At 45.9% G+C, this 7,001-nt stretch overlaps 1 long non-coding RNA gene across 1 annotated transcript in view; it reads left to right on the plus strand.

Moving 5' to 3' along the window:
* Positions 1–6,696, plus strand: part of LOC108519092 (uncharacterized) — an 8,448-nt gene extending 1,752 nt beyond the window's left edge. Inside the window, exon 2 of the long non-coding RNA XR_001882523.1 lies at positions 5,456–6,696. This is a non-coding gene — a long non-coding RNA (uncharacterized LOC108519092). The remainder of the gene's footprint in view (positions 1–5,455) is intronic.
* The last annotated feature ends 305 nt before the right edge of the window (positions 6,697–7,001 follow it).

Raw genomic sequence — 7,001 nt, forward strand, 5'->3', positions numbered from 1 at the left:
TGAGCCACCGCGCCCGGCGGGAATGCTATTTTATTTATCCTTTTACTCTCTCCCCATTGTGTGCTAGCAGTGGTACATGAGGGGAGACATGATTGTGTCATTTTCATGTTTTTAGATTGAGAGGAACTGCACCTGAGAAGTGGTACCTGAAGAGCCTCATCCACACCTGCACTTGATCTCTACGATGAGGTCCTGGACCGTAAGCCTGAACCTTCTGCCGTAGTGGACTGAAAGTTTGGATGTCTTTGGAGGCAGTGAATCAATTTTGCATGTGAAAAGAACGTAAATAGTGGCTAGAGGCTGGATGATGCTAGCTTGCCTCCAAAGATAACCATTATTAATTATTTTACCTGTATGCACATGATACTTTCCCATCGAGAAGTGAAGTCTCTTCTTCTAACTCCTTGAATCCAGTTTATGCTTTGACCAATAGATACAAATGATGATATCCAAGGCTAGGTCATAAGAAGCTTTATAACCGCCACCTGAGTCTCCTGCAAAGCTTGCTGTTGATATATACCCTTTGGGAATCCAGCCACCATGCTGTGAGATAGCCCCAAGCCCATACAAAGGCCATGTGTGGGACTTTTGGTTCCTATAGCTCCAGCTGAGCTTCCAGCTGACAGCCAGTGTCAACTGACAGCATTGTGTCTGCACCAACTTCGACAGCAGGCCCACTTGAGCCTTCAGGTGACTGCACCTCGGCCGCCATATGACTGAAACCATGTGAGAGAGCCCAAGTGAGAACTTACTTCCTTAACTGAGCCACATCAACCCACAGAACCATGAGTGATAATCATAAATTGTTTTAGGCAACTCAGTTTTGCAGTGGTTTGATGTGTTAGTAGCAGTAAAATTATACAGGTCAGCAGCAACCTCAATTCTTGCCTCCTCAGAAGAAAGAATTCAGTTGAGGGGCATAAGGCAGAGTGAGAGACTGAGGCAAATTTTAGAGCAGGAGTGAAAATTTATTTAAAAGTTTTAGAGCAGGCCAGGCAAGGTGGCTCACACCTGAAATCCTAGGGGAGGCCGAGGTGGGCAGATCACTTGAGGTCAGGAGTTCCAGACCAGCCTGGCCAACCATGGCCAACATGGTGAAACCCCATCTCTATTAAAAATACAAAAATTATCTGGGCGTGGTGGTAGGCACCTGTAATCCCAGCTACTCAGGAGGCTGAGACAGGAGAATCGCTTGAATCCAGGAGGCGGAGGCTGCAGTGAGCAGAGATTGCACCATTGCCCTCCAGCCTGGGCAACAGAGGGAGACTCCATCTCAATCAATAAATAAAATAAAAATAATAAAAATAAAAGTTCTAGAGCAGGAATGAAAGAAAGTAAAATACACTTGAAAGAGGGCCAAGTGGGTGACTTGATTCAAGTGCATGGTTTGACTCTTGACCTGGGGTTTTATGTGTTGGCAAGCTTGTGGGGTCTACGTCTCTTCTCCCCTGATTCTTCCCTGGGGTGGGCTGTCTGCATGCGCAGCCGTCTACCAGCACTTGGGACAGGAACATGCGCAGTGTGTTTACTGGAGTTGCGTGCATGTTGGCTTAAGGCGTTCTTCCCTTACCAGCTGAGTGTTTCTAGAGTAAGGTCATATACCAGTTAAACTCCACCATTTTGCCTCTCAGTGTTCATGCTGAGCCCACGCCTCCAACTCCTGAGACCTTATTGGGAAGCTGCTGATCATCAGTTTCAGGTGTTTCTATCTGTTGGGAGACTGCCTTTCCCTGGTGCTGGCTGTAACCAATTATTATTTTAGAGAGACAGTTAATGACCACCTGACCATCACCTGACCCTCATCTGACATTCCTGGTTGGGAGGAGCCCTCTCCTGCCCTGCTTATGTCTGCCTGACTACCTACTGTAACAGACGCAGCCAGCTGGAACATCGGCTTTGCTCGGTATCATGTAGAATCAGATTTCCCGGGCTCCTTTGCCCTCTGGGTTCTTGGTAGTTTGAGCTAATGGGAAGCACTGGTGGGAGACTCAAAGGTGGAAGGAAGGAAGAAACCTGGGTGTTTTCTTTCTCTCACTCTCTCTCTCGGCTTTGGTTGGCATCTCCCGCAATGGCTGTATCTGTTCCTTGGCTGTATGTCTCCTCAGAAAGACCCTCCCTCTGTGGTTCCATCCCCAGGGGGCAGCTCTCACTGTATTCTAGCTCCTACCAGGCTGCCCCAGCTTCTAGCTCCTGGCAAATGTCTGTTATCCTTCCAGCCTCAGGGGTGACAGCAGTTCACTGTCATTGCTACAGCATTTTCCTCACCATTTTCCTCACTCGTGTAACCAACTTCTAGGATTTAAATTCTTTCTACTTGAAACACCTAAAGTTGCTTCTGTTTTCCTAACTGGACCCTGGAGGATACAGCGTGTAAGAGGATAGCACAGTCTAGTCCAGCAGGCCAGGGAAGGCGTCCCACCAGAAGGGGTGTTTGAGTCAAGGTATGAGAAATGACTAGGCTTTCCGGGCATAGGAGATACACAAGTGCAGTGGCCCAAGGGAAAGGCAGACTGACATATTAGAAGTACGGGGGCAGGCCAGGTGTGGTGGCTCACGCCTATAATCCCAGCACTTTGGGAAGCCGAGGCGAGCGGATCGAAAGGTCAGGAGATGGAGACCATCCTGGCTAACACGGTGAAACCTCGTCTCTACTAAAAATACAAAAACAAAATTAGCCGGGCGTGGTGGCGGGTGCCTGTAGTCTCAGCTACTCGGGAGGCTGAGGCAGGAGAATGGCGTGAACCCGGGAGGCAGAGCTTGCAGTGGGCCAGGATTGCGTCACTGAACTCCAGCCTGGGTGACAGAGTGAGACTCCGTCTCAAAAAAAAAAAAGACTGGGGCAAAGTGGGCAATGTTGCTGTGCCACAAAGAAAATGAGAGGGGGACTGTCATGAGATAAGGTTGAAGTTTGCAGGGCCAAAGCAAGGGGCTCTCAATCCTTAAGGCAAGTTAGAATCACCTGGAGATTAAATATATATAAAAACATATAGTTTGTATATATTGATATATAATATATTTAATATGTTTATACTGATATAAATATATATCAGTATAAATATTATATATTTAATATATCAGTATATATAAACATACACATATACATAATATATGGATATGTTTATATATTTTATTAATATATAGTTATATATTAATATAACTATATATTATAAAACTATATACTGATAAAATATATCAGTATATATGTGTGTATATATATCAGTATATGTAAATATGTATTAGTATATTATATATACTGGTATATATACACACATATATACTGATGCTGGGACCTCATCCCAGACTAACTGAATCAGAATCCTTGGGATTGGACCAGCATGATTCCTATATGCAGTCAGGGTTGAGAACAGCTGGGCATTGACCCTGCAAGGCCTTGTCAACCATGGTCTTTATCCTGATCAATGGGAAGATCCCAAAAGGTGGTGAGTTCTCTGGCTGTAGGGTGGGGAAGTGATTGGAGTGGCCAGGAATGGAGGCAGAAAATCCCTAGGCAGCTATTGTAGCAGATCGATGTGCTCCTGGCTTGCTGAGCATGGCAAGGGACAAAAGCTGGTTCTGTACTTGCTGGTGAGACTCCCTGGCTGACCCCACTCAGTTCCTCACGTCTGCCATCTTGCTCTGGATTTTCCTGCTCCCCGTTGGTTCCCTTCAGCTGGGCTCTGTCCTCGCGTTCATCTGCCCTGGAGAGTTTCCTGCTAACGAACCCTCCCCAGTACCCATCCCTCTTTCTCCTGGGCAGATGGATGCAGCCATTCCACATCCCTGCAGAGGGTTACTCTGGCAGAACCTAGGATCCTAAACTCCTTAAGTACCCTGAATTTTAAAATCGTGATTGTATTTGGCAGCTTTAATCAAAAATTGGAAGTACATGGAATTAGAACCTTTGGCCAGAGACTCTCGGAGTTGAAAGCCCTCCCTTAGAAATAGCCTCTTCCAACCCCTGAATTTCATTATCCAAGAAGATCCATGAGCTCTGGAGAGTTCAGGACCCAGGTCTGCTAAGGACTTCTGCTTCCCTGACTTTCCTTCATGTCTTGCTGTCCTAGGGATTTAAGACCATGAATTTGCAAATGCTCTGCCTGAAGCGTGTACTGAAGCTCTGGAGACCTCACCCAATTCCCAGGGCCATAATTATAATAATGTACAAACGAGAGAGAATCTTTCTGTAAATTTAAACCACTGCATTTTCACTTCTTGCTTTGAATTAGGTTTTCTTGCAGCTGCTCCCTCCAGGGGAGCCAGAAGGCTTATTGCCCCAAGGCAGGAGAGGCTGTGTGAGACCTGGTTTTGAAAGCTTTGAGAAGAGAAGTGCTGGGATTCCTTTGTCTCCCCCATTAGCACATAAAGGGCAAAGCCTAGAGGATCTTAGGGATCCCCGCGGTCTGCTTGGGGAAGGCCAGGCCACCACTGGGAGTGGAGTCAGGGAGGCTCTGGGAGAGAAGCCAGCCCCATGGGAACCTGGAGAGTCATGGGAGAGAAAGGAGGAGGTGTTAGAGGTTGGAAGGCCAATGAGGCAGAAGCTTGTCTTCTGATTCTTCTTCCTGGACCCAAGGCTGGAAGATAGGGTGTTGGAACCATAAGGATATTCATGGCAAGGAGGGAGCTGTTGCCTCTGGTCCTGGAGCCCACCTTCAGAAAGGTGCCAGGAGAGTCAGCTGAGGAACCTTAAGTTTTCGCTTTCTCCTGAGTGGTACAGAGACTGAATGAACTGCCCAAGGGCCTGCCCTGGGCAAGGGAAGGTGACACTCAGGCCAATGGGCTGGCTGGAGGTGACAGCAATGGCAATCCAGGAGGGATCCTGCACCCCTAACAAGCTCCAAGATCAGACTGAGAGTTACCCTGGCCCCCAGGGGCTCCAGGGGGAGAGGTGACTGTGGGGACCCATGCATGCCAGCGGCACATCCATATGTTACTGGTGGAAGGTGTCCAGGTTCTTGGCGTCTTGAACAAAGAATTGGACAGAATGCACAAGGTGAGGAAAGCAAAAACACAGGTTTACTGAAAACGAAAGTACACTCCATAGTGCGGGAGTAGGCCGGCGCATAGGGGCTCATGAGCCCCGGTTACGGAATCTTCTGGGGTTTCAATACTCTCTAGACATTTTCCACTGGTTACTTGTTATATGTTCTGTGTCAATGAAGACAATGAAGAGAAGTTACAAGTCATTTACTCGGAATGTGCGCTATGTAAATGGAGAGGATGTTATTTGGTGTATGCGGTTTATGTAAATGGAGAGGACGGATGTGAAGTTACCAAGTGTAAATGGAGAGGATGTCACTTGGTCTGTGTGGTCTATGTAAATGGAGAGGATATCACCAGGTGTGCAGTTGATGTAAATGGAGAGGATAAATATGAAATTACAAAGTGTAAATGGTGTAACTGGAAGGGATGAAGTGCGGTTACAAAGCCATTCATATTCCATTTGATTTTGTTCTAGGAAGTCAGCGTGGATCAGCCTTATGTTCCTGGCCTCCAGGTCCTATTCTCCTGCTTCACAGGGACGGGCCAGGATCTCTATCCTTACAGCACGTTGGAATGTATATGTTCCTCTCCCCACATTGCCTTAGGGAGCAGGCCGGTGTCAGGGGCAGCACAAGGACGGCCAACAGGACAGGTGCATAAGTAAGACTGATACAATTTGAGGGATCAAATCTGAGAATATTCTAAACAGGATCCAAGTAACATTTTTGCCTCCTAACCAGCAGGTGGGAGCTCAAGAGAAAGACTAGACTTATTCCACATTAAATAATAGTATTTTTTTTCTTGAACATCTTGATCATAATATCAATTAAATGTGTGGCCCTGATTCAATAGCTACCGTTTACTGAGCATCTGTTTTGTGCCAGACTCGCTGCTGGTATTTGACAGTGCGGTGCCTGACAAGTAGACACAATGGCTTAAATGTCGTTGGTACTGGTATTATTGTTACAATGATGTTTTAATCCTCCCAATGTGATTGAGCCTTTATTATAAAGATCATAAGATGTTCACTTTGCTTATTTCCTTGTCCTTTTCTTCCTCCATGCATGCTTGATTGCACAAGAGAAGTCACTAGTAATTGATTGACTTCCTATCCTAACCCCCAGCGCTGCCTGCAAGATTGACGAACTGTTTTTCTTTCAAAGAACAAGGACCCTTAGGTCATGCAGACCTCCTTGATAGCATCTAGGAGTTTGTTTCGGCAGAGGAACTCAAACAGCTTTGATTACTGGGGGAACCCATCTTCTGCATACATGCTTTGCTCATAAAAGCCCCCAGTTATGTTAAAAGGCAGATTAGATTTGAGAGACTGCTTCTCCTGCCTTCTTGTTTTAGCCAAATCAAATAAACTTTTCTCTGCTTCTAAGTGCTGATGTGTCAGTGTTTGGTTTGCTGTGTATCAGGTACATGAACCTAAAATTTGGGGTTTGATAACACCAACAGCTCTGCACAGGAGATATTGTCATCCAGTCTTACTAATGAGGAAAACGTGTTCACAGGACTTGCCCAAGGTCACACATTTTAATCAGTGGCAAAGTTAGAGTTAAAAATATTCATGTACTTTTGTTGTTTTATAATTCAAGGATGCATCACTATTCTATGTACCACAAAGAAGAAAAAGAGCTAGCTATTAAACTATAGTATTTCCTTCACATTTAGAATTTTTGTTGTAAACTCATTATAAAGAGCTCTTTTAAATTTAGTTAGACATAGACTTTGGTTGTTTATTGTGCTTTTGCATATATAAAAAAGAAAATATGAGTAAAATAAATGGGTTCGGCTGGGCGCAGTGGCTCAAGCCTGTAATCCCAGCACTTTGGGAGGCCAAGACGGGTGGATCACGAGGTCAGGAGATCGAGACCATCCTGGCTAACATGGTGAAACCCTGTCTCTACTAAAAAACACAAAAAACTAGCCGGGCGAGGTGGCGGCCGCCTGTAGTCCCAGCTACTCAGGAGGCTGAGGCAGGAGAATGGCATAAACCCGGGAGGCAGAGCTTGCAG

The sequence above is a fragment of the Rhinopithecus bieti genome, unplaced genomic scaffold, assembly GCF_001698545.2.
Source record: "Rhinopithecus bieti isolate Rb0 unplaced genomic scaffold, ASM169854v2 scaffold_41913, whole genome shotgun sequence".
In the NCBI taxonomy this organism is placed as follows: domain Eukaryota; kingdom Metazoa; phylum Chordata; class Mammalia; order Primates; family Cercopithecidae; genus Rhinopithecus; species Rhinopithecus bieti.